At 46.6% G+C, this 13,991-nt stretch overlaps 1 protein-coding gene across 9 annotated transcripts in view; it reads left to right on the plus strand.

The window, feature by feature from the left end:
• Nucleotides 1-4,113: 4,113 nt before the first annotated feature.
• LOC105466548 (FAT atypical cadherin 1) overlaps nt 4,114-13,991 on the plus strand; it is a 141,532-nt gene continuing 131,654 nt past the window's right edge. For 3 of the 9 annotated variants that reach the window (XM_011715486.3, XM_011715488.3, XM_011715489.3), the window contains exon 1: nt 4,115-4,460. The gene's annotated coding sequence lies outside the window, so the exon portion shown is untranslated. Of the gene's footprint in view, nt 4,461-6,961; nt 7,161-13,991 lie in introns of those variants that run through there. The other 6 variants (XM_011715493.3, XM_011715495.3, XM_011715490.3 and 3 more) reach the window with 4 other exon arrangements.

The raw sequence follows: 13,991 nt of genomic DNA on the forward strand, positions 1-13,991 counted from the left end.
ACAGTAGGTAAATTTGAGGAGAATAATGATATTGTAGTCCAATTCTTTTTTTTTTTTTTTTAAGACGGAGTTTCGCTCTTGTCGCCCAGGTTGGAGTGCAATGGCACAATCTCAGCTCACTGCAACCTCTGCCTCCTGGGTTCAAGGGATTCTCCTGCCTCAGCCTCCTGAGTACCTGGGATTATAGGCACACACCACCATGCCCAGCTAATTTTTGTGTTTTTAGTAGAGACAGGGTTTTGCCATGTTGGCCAGACTGGTCTTGAACTCCTGACCTCAGGTGATCCACCCGCCTCAGCCTCCCAAAGTGCTGGGATTACAGGTGTGAGCCACTGTGCTCGGCCACAATTATTCTTGACTGGCATCTCTCACAACCAGTGAGGTAGATTGTGTGTGTGTGTGTGTGTGTGTGTGTGTGTGTGTGTGTGTGTCCATTTTAGAGATCTATCTTTATAGAGGAAAGTGAGACTCCCAAAATTCAGCTATAACCAAATAAATTCAAACTATATATGTCAAAGACAAGATTCAAAACAGGTCTTCTAACCTCAAGTCTAATGCTCTTTCTACTGCATACTTCTATTGAGAAAGTAGCTTCAACAGTAAGTTGCTGGACAACTTGTTGTCTACTATTCAAAAAGTTAGACTCAGAATCCTTCAATCACTGAGCTGGGAAAGCATCCCAAAAATTATATTTATCTTGCAAGATCTGTTCCCAAACCACTTGGGGATGTTTATCTTATATTTGAGGGACAGAATGTCTACAGCCACCCTACTCCACAATGGATCTTTCTTTAAAATGAAAGTATACTTTGTACCATTTTTTAAAAATGGTTAGCCATTAGTAGGTGATTTGTAATACCTTCAAATACTTTCCCAAGTGACTGTTTATGGCATCAGAAATTCCATGTTTTAAGTATAGCTTTGAGAAAGCCCTTGCTATAATGCACTGGGAAGGAAGGAATGGTATTATCATAACATACTCATACCCATAGTTAACCAGCACTGATTCCCATTAGATTGACTAGGTGTCTATGGTTTTGTTTTTTGTTTTTTGAGATGGAGTCTCGCTCTGTCACTAGGCTGGAGTGCAGAGACCCAATCTCAGCTCACTGCAACCTCCGCCTCACTGCAACTTGAACCTCCCAATTCGAGTGATTCTCCTGCCTCAGCCTCCCGAGTAGCTGGGATTACAGGCACCCACCACCATGCCCGGCTAATTTTTTTATTTTTAGTAGAGACAGGGTTTCACCATATTGGCCAGGCTGGTATCAAACTCTTTACATCAGGTGATCCACCTGCCTCGGCCTCCCAAAGTGTTGGGATTACAGGCGTGAGCCACGGCGCCCAGCCAGGTGTCTAATGTTCTAATGGCTCCCTCTGAGAGTACAAGCTGATTCCAGAGAAGAGCTGTATTTGAATGCAAAGGGTAAAATAATTCCAAGGCATACGGGAGGTGGAGAGGGCTGATACTTCCTCTCACCTCCAGGAAGGGGAAGCCGCAATGGGCACGCAGGCACATGAGTAAGCGGTGAAAGCTGCAGAGAGGCTGGGATGCCAGGAGTCAGTCAAGCGTACTTACAAGTATTTGGTCCTCGGGCTATTCCAAAAAATGTCTTAGAATTGTTTCTTGCTTTAAATCTATGATTTCCCCTGGTTTTATTAGTCAGCAAAGAGAGAAAACAACTAAAAGGCCATGTTAATATTTCTTAATCGCTAAACACACCTACCTCATTAAATCTTGGTCTTACATACTTTCACCCAGCATATTGTTGGTACTTGATAAATATCTGCGGAATGAATGAACCCTTCCATGATTCTGGGTCCTCCCTTATACTTCAGAAGTGACTCAGTATTGGACACACTGGAATTTTAGTACTTGGTATAGCCTTCCATAAAATAGCAGCGTTTTTAAAGGTCTACACCAAAGTGTCCATACAACTCTGTCATGATGAAAATATTCTTTCATCTGCTCCGATCAATACAATAGTCACTAGCCACACATGGTCACTGAAACTTGGAATGTAGCTAGTGAGACTAAGGAATTACATTTTAATTTAGCTTAAATGAAAGAAGCCACATGTGGCAAGTGGCTACATACTACATTAGACAGCACAGCTCTAGAGATTTTAAAAGTTTTCTGCCCATCTCACTTTGAAAACTAGCTATTTTGACTAATATTATCAATTGTTATTCATAAGTTCCTGTCATTTGTGATTTTTATCTTTTTGAATATAAATAATTTGGTTTATTTATGGCAATTTTAAAGTTAGTATAGTAAACCAAATGGACTTCAGCCAGAAGCCTCTGGGGGTGAATTTATTGTGAATCATTTTGAGGACTTGCAATGTGTGGTCAATTTCTAATTTCAACTGTTGACACAAAAGGAGAGAGCCTGTGCAGTTGAAACAGGGAAGCAGGAGAAGTCTGCTGGGCACTGACAAGCTGGCCTCTCAAGCCAGCCTCCTCCCTCCTCAGGAATCTAGCACCCTCTAGCTGCCCCCGGGGTCTGCAGGAGCTCTAATATCCCTTCCTATATCCCTCCATGTCCTAGCTCCCTGGACCCTCTCCTCCCTTCCAAATCAAAATGTATCTTGAGGGAGAGGCTTAGGCAGGAGGATCTCTTGAGCACAGGAGACCTGACTTGAGTTTGCAGACCTGCCTGGCAGAATCCCGAATCACGGTGATGATGCTGATTTTATGGATTAAAAACTGAGACACTGCAAAGAAGTGAGGGAAGGGAGCGAGGGAGAGCAGGAAAACGAATATTGTTTAAGTGCCTAGTATGTGCGTGCTAGACACTTCATATGATGCTCAGTAAAAATGCTTTGCCTGCATGAATAACTGTTATCTCCCTGGCAAGTAGAGTTCAGTATGTTTTTTTTTTTTTAATGGATAAACACATGAATACATTTTTACCACAAGCAGCAGATATTAGTCCCATATCACAGATGAGGACACTGACATTTAGACAAGTTATGACTTCAAGGCTAAACACACACAACATTCCAGTCACCTAATCTTGTTCTCTCCTTTCTGTTTAGCTCCCTGCCCAGTTTCCTCTGTCCTCAGGATTTTGCTCTTGACTTTTGAAAAAGAACGACCAGCTAAACTGATCAACATATTTATACCAACGGATGCAAATATATTGATAGAACCTCCCCCAACCGCAGGGATCTTGAATTTTAATGACAATCTTCTGGGGACAATGTCAACTCACAGAAATGGCTCCCTCGGAATTTCACGCTGTTCAGGAGGTATTTTGGTACTTTAGTGGCATTAAAAATATATTCCACAGCAGATATTTTCCTGGAGGCTGACACTTACATAAAGACGACGCATCCTTTATAAATTAACCCTCGACAGCCTTTGCATTTATCTAAATGGATGTTATTTCGAGGAGGACACAGTGATTTGTGTATTAGCCCCTATCACTACAGAAGACTTGTAAGATACGTTGGGAATTGGCTCCTCCCCTATCCTTTCGCCCCCTCCTCTCAGAACCTTATAAGCTTCAGAGTACGGTCAAGGCAAGAGGAGCATTGGGAAAGAATGTGAAAACAAAAATAAGGCTCTGATTATCAACACAAAGACCACGAAGAGCGTAAGTCGTGAAAAAAATTTTCACATCCAGAAGTTGGAGGGCCACAAAGTACAAGTCGTCCAGGCCAGTCTGCAGAGACTGTTCATGCTTCCGCCCAGCAAAAATCTGGCAGGCGACACGTCGCGACGAATTTCAGCTGCAGAAGAGGAAGAGCATCACCTGCAGTCCGCGGCGTGGGAAACGCCGCCGGAGGGGCTCCGCGAGCCGGGGAGGTGCGCGCAGCGGGGCTCAGGGCGGCTCAGGCGCTGAGTGCGAGGAACGCCCGCGCTCGCCGGCGCCTAGGAGACGCTGCCGAAGGAGGAGGGCAGGCGTTTCACCCGCGCCACAGCTGCAGCGGGCCAGAGAGACCGCAGAGACCGGGACCCCACGCAGCCGCCGCGCCCGCTGCTGCGACTGCCGGGGTGGCGCGCCCAGCCGGAGAATCCCGTCCGCGCCCGGGGCGGGGGGCGAGGCGGGGCGCTGACGTCACCTCCCCTCCCCCACCGCCTCCAAGAGGGAGGGAGCGGGGAAAGAGGCAGCGAGTCGCCGCAGCCGCCGGCCGCAACTCCTCAACTCGGCGGCTGGCTGCCCGGGCACGTCCTGACAAACTTGGTTGCTCCCGGGCCCTCGCTCCGGCCCCGCGCACTCTCTTTTCGCCTCCGTTTGGTGCTTAAGTTTGCCCTGGTCGGAAGCCTCCGGAGATGCGGCCGCCTGGGTCCCGGCGGCACGGACGATGGCAGTCTGGTTAGGGACATGTTGAAGATCCCGGGGAGGCAAACTTGGTACTTCAAACCCGGCTCCTAACACATATCCACATCGCGTGGGGATCACGGAGCTGCCGGGGACTTTAGAGCCCAGGGCCCAGGACTCGGCTAGACTGGTGAGTTCTTTGTTCAAATTGTGCATGCCTTTTGGCATTTAAGTTTAAACATAAATGAAATTACGTGGGGTGTGTGGCTCTAAGCGAGTGCGGGGAAGCGTGTGCGCCCTACGGGTTCTCGGCTCCAGGAGCTGCGCATCCCTCTGGCACTGTGCGGCTCGGCGATGAAAGATTCGTATGCATAGCTTTGGGAATTCATAAAATACATATAGAGCACTGTTCAAAAGAACTTGAGAGGCGATGCTGTTTGTGCATTATTTTGAATGTAACTTATTATAGCAATAGTGCCTAGGGAGGGCGCATCGGGGCTGCGAGATTTGCAGGGGCGCAGCGCCCTCTAGTCTTGCCACCTGGCGAGGCGCGCTCATAGCCGGGTTCTGCGCGGAGGCGAACCTGGACCTCCCCGGCGCTCGGCGACGTGGGCGCTTGCTCACCCCAGTCTTCACTGCCCACCCACCCGGGCCCATTCTTTATATGAGTTACAAAAATCAACTTGGGTGGACTGGATGGAGAGGCCGTGCTGGAGGAAAGCGTTTTGTTTCTGGAACCGCCTCCCCAATCCACTCCCTAATTTCCACGAGCCTTTGGGAACAGGGTTAGGGAGGGTCGATTATTTAAAGGACAAATGTGGAACTTGAACCACATTTCTCTCTCTCATATGAAAATAATTCGATTTGTGATAGCTAATAGGCATGTCCATTTCGTTCTGCTGGCGCTTAAGGATCAGTAGAATCGTGGCTGAGTCTTAAGTCTGAAATCTCCATCCCTGGCTCTCGGCGGCTCCTGTGGCGACGAAGTGCAACTTCTTCCAGGCAAAGATTTCTCAGGGAGCCTGGAAAATCGGGATTCCCAAACATGTAAAACATCTAGTAAGCCCTAGGAAGCGTTATTATTTATTAATTAATGGTCATCTTCTCCAGGAATTCTTTTGTGCCATTTAAAACAAATCCCGTGATTTTATGTCAGGGAATGGTATCTTTGTACTTTTTTACTGTTCTTCTTTTCCCCTTTTAGCACTACTCCCGCTCCCTCGCTCCCAGGAAACGGCTGGAGTTCCGGTGTGGTTGGGTTTTGCTGAGAGTTACAATTCGGCAAGCGGCACAAGGCGGTTGGGCTTGGAGATCAGGTCACCCACTTTCGAGGTGTTCCATGTATGAAACTGACCTGTAAGCACTTGGAGCAATTATGGCCGTGGCAAACACGTCTTTGGATGATGGTGTTTGCATTTGCTGGATGCGCGAATCTGTGTATTCTAACTGGTGGGCAGGGAATATAGGGCTACGAATCGGCACACTCATCTTGCAGGCTTTATTTTTCCTTCCCAGCCATAACCTGCTAGACACCTTTATTATTATTTTTTTTCCGGTCACCTCTAAGATGGCTTATAAGGTGACTGCGTTAACTTTGAAGCAAGGAAATTCTTTCACACTTGACTGCCCAGCCGTTCCCCTCCCCGCCAAGCTCCCTCCACCGGTCCCAGGGAAATCGGATCTCTTTGTCTTCCCAGTGTTAAAATGCCTGAATCCCACAAACTTTCCGAGGTCAAGTCCGCCCTCTAGTCCGGGCTGCGTCCCAGCGCCTCCGGCTCTCCGGGCTTCGGCCGAGTCCGCCCTGCGCCGAGCCTGCGGCTGGAGCTCTGCCCGCGCCGGGGATGGGCTCCGCGCCCCGGACGCTCAGGCTGGGCGCCCGGCGCGGGGAGTTCTCGGAGCGGGCGTCTGGGCGCTGGGGCTTCCCCTCTGCCTAGGAACTTGCAGTTGTCGGCCTGGGGTCACGCTCCGGGGCCCCTGGGGCCGACTCCCGGGCTAGGAAGCCCGCGGGACGCCGCGGCTGCCTTTTGTCCCGCAGGCCTGGGCGTCCGGGGTGTCAGCGGGGGAGGCCAGGCGCCGGCGGCGGGGAGGGCCTGGGGTCTAACCCGGCTCAAAAAGGTCGCGGGGGAAGCGTTTCCATTTTCTGGGGACTCAGTGTGGATTGAAGGAGGAAGTAGATTCCGACCTAGCTGCATTCCTTTGGAGACCTGGAGGACGGCTTCAGCCCACCAAACCGTCGCGGACTCGGAGCCGCGCCATTCAAATGCAGATTCAGGGACTTCCAGAAGGCTATGGAAAAGCTCAAGGGATGCCTCTAGGAAGCTTTCTCATTAGGCCCCAGCTTTTTTTTTTTTTTTTTTTTTTTTTGAGCTTAGCTAACGTTTCCCTTTCTAGGCAGGGAGTATTCCCCAATTCCTTGCACAGCGCCTATGGTTGGCCGTAACTAACCTCGGCATCACAAGCCTCGCCCTGCCCCTCGGAGCCGCGCTAGACCACGCTGGGCGCCTTCTTGTCTCCCAGCACGGAGCTGGCGTTCGCAGGGTCTGGGGCTCTTCGGGCCCGGGAGGGGCGGCGTGGCAGGACCCGCGGGCCCAGAGCCTGCCGCCGGGGAAAGTCGGCTCGAGTTTCCGCGCCCGAGAAACGAGCGCCGGCGCCGGCGGGCGTGGCCGGGGCGGAGGGATCCCCTGCACTCGGAGAGCGTGAGGCGCCGGCGCCGAGCTGGGCGGCCGGGCGCGAGCGCGGGGAGCCGGCGCGGGAGCGGGGCGCGCGGCAGGTACCATGCGGGCGCGCGAGCCCGGCGAGACCCCCGGCAGGCCCGCTCCCCACCCGGGGGCGCGCTGAGACGGCAGGTGAGCTCCCCCAGAGTGCCGTCGCCACTTCGACCAACTTTGCGGTAAGTTCGCTGGGGCGCGGGGGCGAGGGCGTGGAGCGCGCTGCGGTGCGGGCTCTGTGGGTGCCCGCCCGGTCCCCGGCTCGGGCTCCGGCGCTGCCGAAAACCGATGAGTGCGCGACCTTGCGGAGGGTGCAGTGACTCGGTCCTTCCCCCTTGGGAAGTTCGGCACTGGCTAGTGGGGTGCCGGCGGCGGAGTGGGAGGAGGCGACCGCGCGGGGCCGGCCCGGAGCCATTGCTGGGGTCCGATCCTTTCTGGCTCGCCGCCTTCCTCCCGGGAGCTCGCCGCGTTGCGCCGGCCTCGCGGTCTCCTGGGGCATCCCGCCGTCTGCGAAAGACCCTCTCGCTGAGAAGTGCACGCGGGAGGCCCGCGCGGGGCTGCCGGGTCCCTGGGTCCCTGGGTGTTTGCGCCCTGCAGGAGCGCTGCTTGGAGGTGTAGATGCAACCGGTGGACTGCGGAGTGAAGGGCTGCGAGGCTGCATTTCGCGGCTGAACATCTGCACAATGTGCGGTTTGTCAGTGTTTTCTGTCTTCTCTGGAGGAGGAACTTTTAAGATCTTTTTAAAAGAAAGAGGTTTTGGTCTTTCATTGCTTAAAAAAGAAAAAAAAAACCTCAGTGCTTTCTTTTACAGAGCCAACTTTCTGCTGTGTGTGAGATTTTTTTGTTCCCGCTGATGTGAATTGCAAGGCTTTGGAAACAAGGACGCAATTGTATGAGTTAGGAAAGTAAACTCATAAATATTTTCTATGCAGTTAAGTTTTTTTTTTTTTTTCGTGTGTCTGAACTGTGGTTTCATTAAGTGGCTTTTGTTAAGCAATTCCCGGGTGCCTGATATAGGCGATTTTTTAAGTGGATATTAACAGTGATTATTAGTATGAGAAAAGGCTGAAAAGAAAATGACCTTCAGCTATTCACTTCTTTTTCAAAAGCAGATTCTTAATACCTCTTATATTCAGATACAGGTTTCGATAGTTTAATTTGTGTGTGAGAACTAGGTAATAGTGATGTTTTTCATACTGTTCTTAATGAGTTTGGTTATGCTGTCAAACACACACAGTTGTTACAGGGACGTTTGAAAAGTTGTTTCTCGAGTTAATAGTTAATTGTGATATTTGTCTTTGTCTTTTTGTCTTAGGAAGACAGCTCTGATTCCACAATTAGAATTATTCCTTCGTATTTAAGATGTAAAAATACTTAAAACACTATGTAATTTTTTAAAACAACAATTGGTATAAGCCTTGAGTTATGCTAAACATGGCATTTAACAAGCGTAAGGTAAGGTTTGATTTGAATAAAGTTTGCATTTGTATACCCATTTTTTGAAAAATGAACACCTTAAATGAGCCAAATTCTTTGGCACTCTGAAAAGAAGTGAGGTTGTTAGAGGACTTTATAAAATCATTTTGGGCCACCTGTATATTCATTTGTCTCTTTTAATTAGTCACTGGAAGTATCCCCGTTGGGTTCTTATCATGTTAGTAGATCATTTAAATCCATGGTCCGGACAGGTGCCAAAAGAAAAATGTTTGAAAATTATGGCCAGGCACGGTGTCTCACGCCTGTAATCCCAGCACTTTGGGAGGTCGAGGCGGGAGGATCACCGGAGGTCGGGGGTTCGAGACCAGCCTGACCAACATGGAGAAACCCCCGTCTCTACTAAAAATACAAAATTAGCCCGGTGTGATGGCGCATGCCTGTAATCCGAGCTACTTGGGAGGCTGAAGCAGGAGAATCGCTTGAACCCGGGAGGCGGAGGTTGCAGTGAGCGAAGATCACACCATTGCAGTTCAGCCTGGGCAAAAATAAATAAATAAAATAAATAAATGAAAAAAAAAGAAAAATCTTATGCACAAACTAATTCTGTTTTCATTCCCCTGATCATTCATTCACCTTTCCATTGCCTTTAGACTTTGCTTTGAGGCCCCTTTGAAGCAGTCATTTCTTTGAATGTTAGAGGTGGATAGGATCTTAGAGATTTATGTTTTAATGCTTTACCCACTTGCTTTCCACCCAAGTTTGGCTGATTTTACGTAGAATCAGTAAGCCAAATCAAATTAGTACATTATTATTGCATTAAATTCTGTCTCAGTGGCATGATTTGTAGCCTAAAGGACCTGATTTAATAGCAGGGAGCCATAAGGCTAGATGTGCTGTTTAATCTTTATGAGTGGGGATTTGCAGTAGATAATTGTTCTTTTGACCAGATTATATAGAAGTTGAAGCCAACCTCTGTCTTTTGGTCTCACTTAATTGTTCAGTTTGCAAGGGCTCATTTATCCTTAGACACTGGAGAAGAGTTTTTGAAATGAGTGATATATGTCAGTTAAGATCAGGAAGTTGCCACTTTCTCTTATGTCTGAGGGGAACTACTTTTCATTTCAAAAATATATTCTGATGAGGAATCTGCATATTTCACTTAAGTTTTTAAAGTCATCTTTCTTTTACTGTAAGTCCCAGATTTAAATACGTTGCCTGAATTCTTGCTTAATTCCAAGGGTTCATTATGTATGTGAAGATAAGTCTATAAAGTAAAAATAATAAAGTCTTCTATACACTGCTTAGGAAAATTAGTCATGATTTAATCTGTATCCTTCATAGAATATTAAAGATAGAGCTTCGTGATAATCTGCAAAACAGACACTGATCTGACATTATCTATCGCCAATTTTGGGGCAGTGTAAGGTGGGTGGTGACCTCTTTCTGAGCTACTGGAAATCAGTCCTCTACAGAGCAGCCGTCTGCAGTGTTGTTACCGGCCTCGTGGTTGCGCCTGGATTTTCTGTTAATTTGAGAAGGATGGATGTTTTATTTTCCTATGTTATCTCTCTCTAGATCCCCTCCCCAACACAGTCCTGCCTCCCATTTCTCACTCTTAATGCTTCATTCATCTGTCCATTTACCAATCCAACAATAGTGGACCTCCTCTGTGTCAAACACTGAGCCAGACACAACATCTAGTGAACAAATCATGTTTCCTGCCCTCAAGCAGCTTGTAGTCTGATAAGGGAGAGGACAAGTACACAGTCTCTTATAGACCTGTGTAATAAGAGATCCATTCAGGTCAAGGTGGTCCATAGCAGCACCTCATTGAACTAGGGGATCTGGGGCAGGTGGATTTAGAATAATGTGAGTTCTGAGGGAAGTGTGATTCAGAGGGGAACAATTCAAGCAGAGGAAATGATGTGTGCAAAGCAAGTTATAGAAAACATAGTGTGGCTTGTGGCGTGATGAGTGGAGAGAAATTCTGAAGACCTCATCATACCATGTTATGTTAGGAAAAGGATTGGCTTCTTTTTTTTGCCTAGGTAGAACAGATAATCTTGACTATGACTTAAATAATCTTATTTAAAAAGGGATTATTATTTTTATGAGGCAGAGATTAAGGAGAGAGAAAAAGAAGGAAATGTTGAAAAGAAAGGTGAAAATAAATAAGCTGTATGTGAGAAGTAGAGGGCGGGAAAAAAAGAAAAGATTGATGTTTGCATTACTTTCCGAAGAGAAGAGGTCAAGATGTTACATTAGTTTAGAGCCTTCACCACTAGGTGGTGTTATTGGCTCAAGACAGCTTGGTTACTGAACTTGCGGCAAGTCTGGGAAGTATCCCTTTTTGTTTTGAAATAAGAAATAGTGTTGGGAAATTAGGAAATTAGGTAGAGGTCAGATTATCAAAGGTCTTTAATGCAAGGTTAAGAAGAATATACTTAGCAGGCTAAGGGGAAATACTGAATATTTTCAAACTAAAGAATAATGTCACAAAGAAATTTGAATAGGTTGACTGAGATTGGGGGCAGAAAGCAGGAATACCAAAAGACTGTGGGAATACTCTGCATGAACAAAATACTCATTCGAACTAGGTGGCGGCAGCAGAAATGCAAAGGGAACCATTTTGAGAAATTGAGAAAGAAATGTCAAGTCTGGATGACTTTTAAGAAATGAAGGTTTGAGAGCCAGGAGACTATAAAGATTTTAGTCCATCCTTCAATTTCTTGAATAAATGGAGTCGAAAGGATTAAGCAAGTTCCTTGAATTCACCCAGTTGATTAGTGACAAAGCTGGAGCTAGGTTTCACATTTGATGTTCTCCCAAACCCTTCCTTTTTGTTTGATTTGTTGGTTCGCAAACTTGGTTGATTTGGTAAGTGGTGAGATTGGAAAATACACTGGAAGAGCTGTTATTTTGCAATGGCAAGTGGGTGAAAAGTCTATATAGTTGTCCCTTGGTCTCTAAGGGAGATTTGGGATTTTATACCCAAATCTGAGGATGCTCAAGTCCCTTATATAAAATGGGGTACTATTTGTATTTTTACTGTTTAATTGTTTATTTTAAAGACTTTCTCAACCTGAGGTTGGTTGGATCCATGGATGCAGAACTCCCCTATAGTGAAGGCCAATCATATAACTTAGGTTTGATGGTATTTCAGGAGGAGTGTTACAAGGCGTTTGAGAGAGATTAGAGCTGAGATTTTAGATTTGGTGCACTGATCCTTCATGATTGGAGGCAGAGTGGATGAGATCTTTAAGGGTAGTAATACATGCATGTGGAAGAAGAGTTGGAAGAAAAGTTTGTAATGCTAGCATTTTAGGTGAGTCAATGTAAAGTGTAAAAGAATATGGAAGAGAATCAGGAGAATGTTGTCATTCATTTTTCATACCTATAGATTGCCTCTTTGTTTTGAGGGACTCTGTGACTATATGAGAGATCAGGAGTGTTGGGGAGGGGAGTGAGTAGTGTCAAAGGTGTCATGAAATCAAGGAGGATGAGCACTGAGAAAGGTCATTGGTTTGACATTAGCTTGTGATGCTGGAACAGCTGTTCTGCCAGGGTGGCCTGCAGGATCTCGGTGGAGAAGTGTTTAGCGCAGAGGGAGTTCTAAGGAAGCCAGGGCGGTGCCGTGAAACTCCTTTTCTTGCAATCTTTGCCAGTATAAAAAAAGAGAAGAATAAGAGTGTTTGTTTGAAAGAAGTGAAGGTTTGGATGAAGTTTATTTATTTATTTATTTATTTTGAGACGGAGTCTCTGTCACCCAATGGCGCGATCTCAGCTCACTGCAACCTCCGCCTCCTGGGTTCAAGCAATTCTCCTGCTTCAGCCTCCTGAGTAGCTGGGACTACAGGTGTGTGCCACCACACCCGGCTAATTTTTGTATTTTTAGTACAGATGGAGTTTCACCAAGTTGGCCAGGATGGTCTGGATCTCTTGACCTCATGATCTATCTGCCCACCTCAGCCTCCCCAAGTACTGGGATTGCAGGCATGAGCCACCGCACCTGGCCAAGTTTATTTTTCAAGGAGGGGAAGAACCTGTGTGTGTGTATGGATTCTACACAAGGTGTCAGGAGTGGGAGGAGCTGTAAAAGAGGCGAGATTTTGTGGCATCAGAGTATCTTTATTTGCAGTTAGGGTGGGTGGCATCTCTTCTGAGGGGTAAAAAGAGAGAACAGGTGAAGAGAACATTTTAAGAATAGTAGGGAAGATGGACTTTTCTCCCTGAAGATTTCCGTCTTCTTGCTATACATGCAACATTCACTTTCCTGGCCTGTCATTTAGTGAAGGGTTGACGGAATCTGATTATACAGGGAGCCCAATTCAACATATAAAATCAAGCCGTACCAACTTGGGAGTGGAGGAAGTGGCCATTGTTGATTATTGGCTACTCTGCCAAGATGTCATTTAAGTTTCTTCTGTGTGTGGAGAAAAATACATTAGATGAGATTATCTCCACTCACAAGAGGTCAGGAGTCTGTTTATTGGCCTTCTCCTTGGGCAAAGTTTGCCCTGGAATGTGGATGAGGAGAAAGTAGTTGGAGGATAAGGAATATAGAGAGAGGGGAAAGAAGAGAATAGCACAGGAGTGCCTCCCCCTGCCAGGAACAGGCACACAGCCGCTGCCTACTTGTCCTGTCTTGCGCCAGGGAGCACAGAACAACTAGAACCCGTCATCTTCATGATGCCAACAGACATGTTTTATAGGTTCACGTAGATAAGCAGGTTTTATATAGAGGCTGTTTGAAAAATAGGACGTCTGTTTAACTTTCTTAAGGACAAGAACACTTCAGGAATCTATTTTTGGATTGATTAAATCATGTACATGCTGAAGTTTTCTGAAAAAGTCAGATTGTAGTTCCACACTGTCACTATCAGTAAAGACCATTCTCAGGGTTAAATTGGAACCAGTCGTTGATCACGTGAAGGCAATATTTAAATTATGTCTTGCTAGAGTTATCAGATTATTGCAGCTCCAGTGAAAGCTAGCAACATATAAATGGAGTTAGCAGAAGTAATTAAATGACATCTACCAAGCCTACAGCTGCTGCTTAGTTTCTAGGGTCACAGCTTCCTCCATTCATACTGAAAATCATATGAAGATGGGTCGAAAAGAATTAGTATACACCCAGAAAATAAACAGGATCTACTCATTAGTATTTCAGTGTAAGAATGAAGGCTTTTCAAAGTACCCACATGGCTATGATAATTGAACTAGAAAAATTGAGAGTTTTTTTTCCTGTTCTAAATTTTATCTGGAATGTCTGAAATTTTAGAACTCATTCAACATTTTATTTAATATACAGTATTTTTAAAAAGCCATTTATGCTGGGTGCGGTGGCTTGCGCCTGTAATCCCAGCACTTTGGGAGGCGGAGGTGGGTGGATCACTTGCAGCCAGGAATTCGAGATTAGCCTGGCCAACATGGCGAAACCATGTCTCTACTAAAATACAAAAGTTAGCTGGTCATGGTCGTGCATGCCTGTAGTCCTAGCTACTCAGGAGGCTGAGGCACGAGAATCACTTGAACCTAGAAAGCGGAGGTTGCAGTGAGCCCAGATTGCACCACTG

This window comes from Macaca nemestrina, chromosome 3 (assembly GCF_043159975.1).
Source record: "Macaca nemestrina isolate mMacNem1 chromosome 3, mMacNem.hap1, whole genome shotgun sequence".
Classification (NCBI taxonomy): domain Eukaryota; kingdom Metazoa; phylum Chordata; class Mammalia; order Primates; family Cercopithecidae; genus Macaca; species Macaca nemestrina.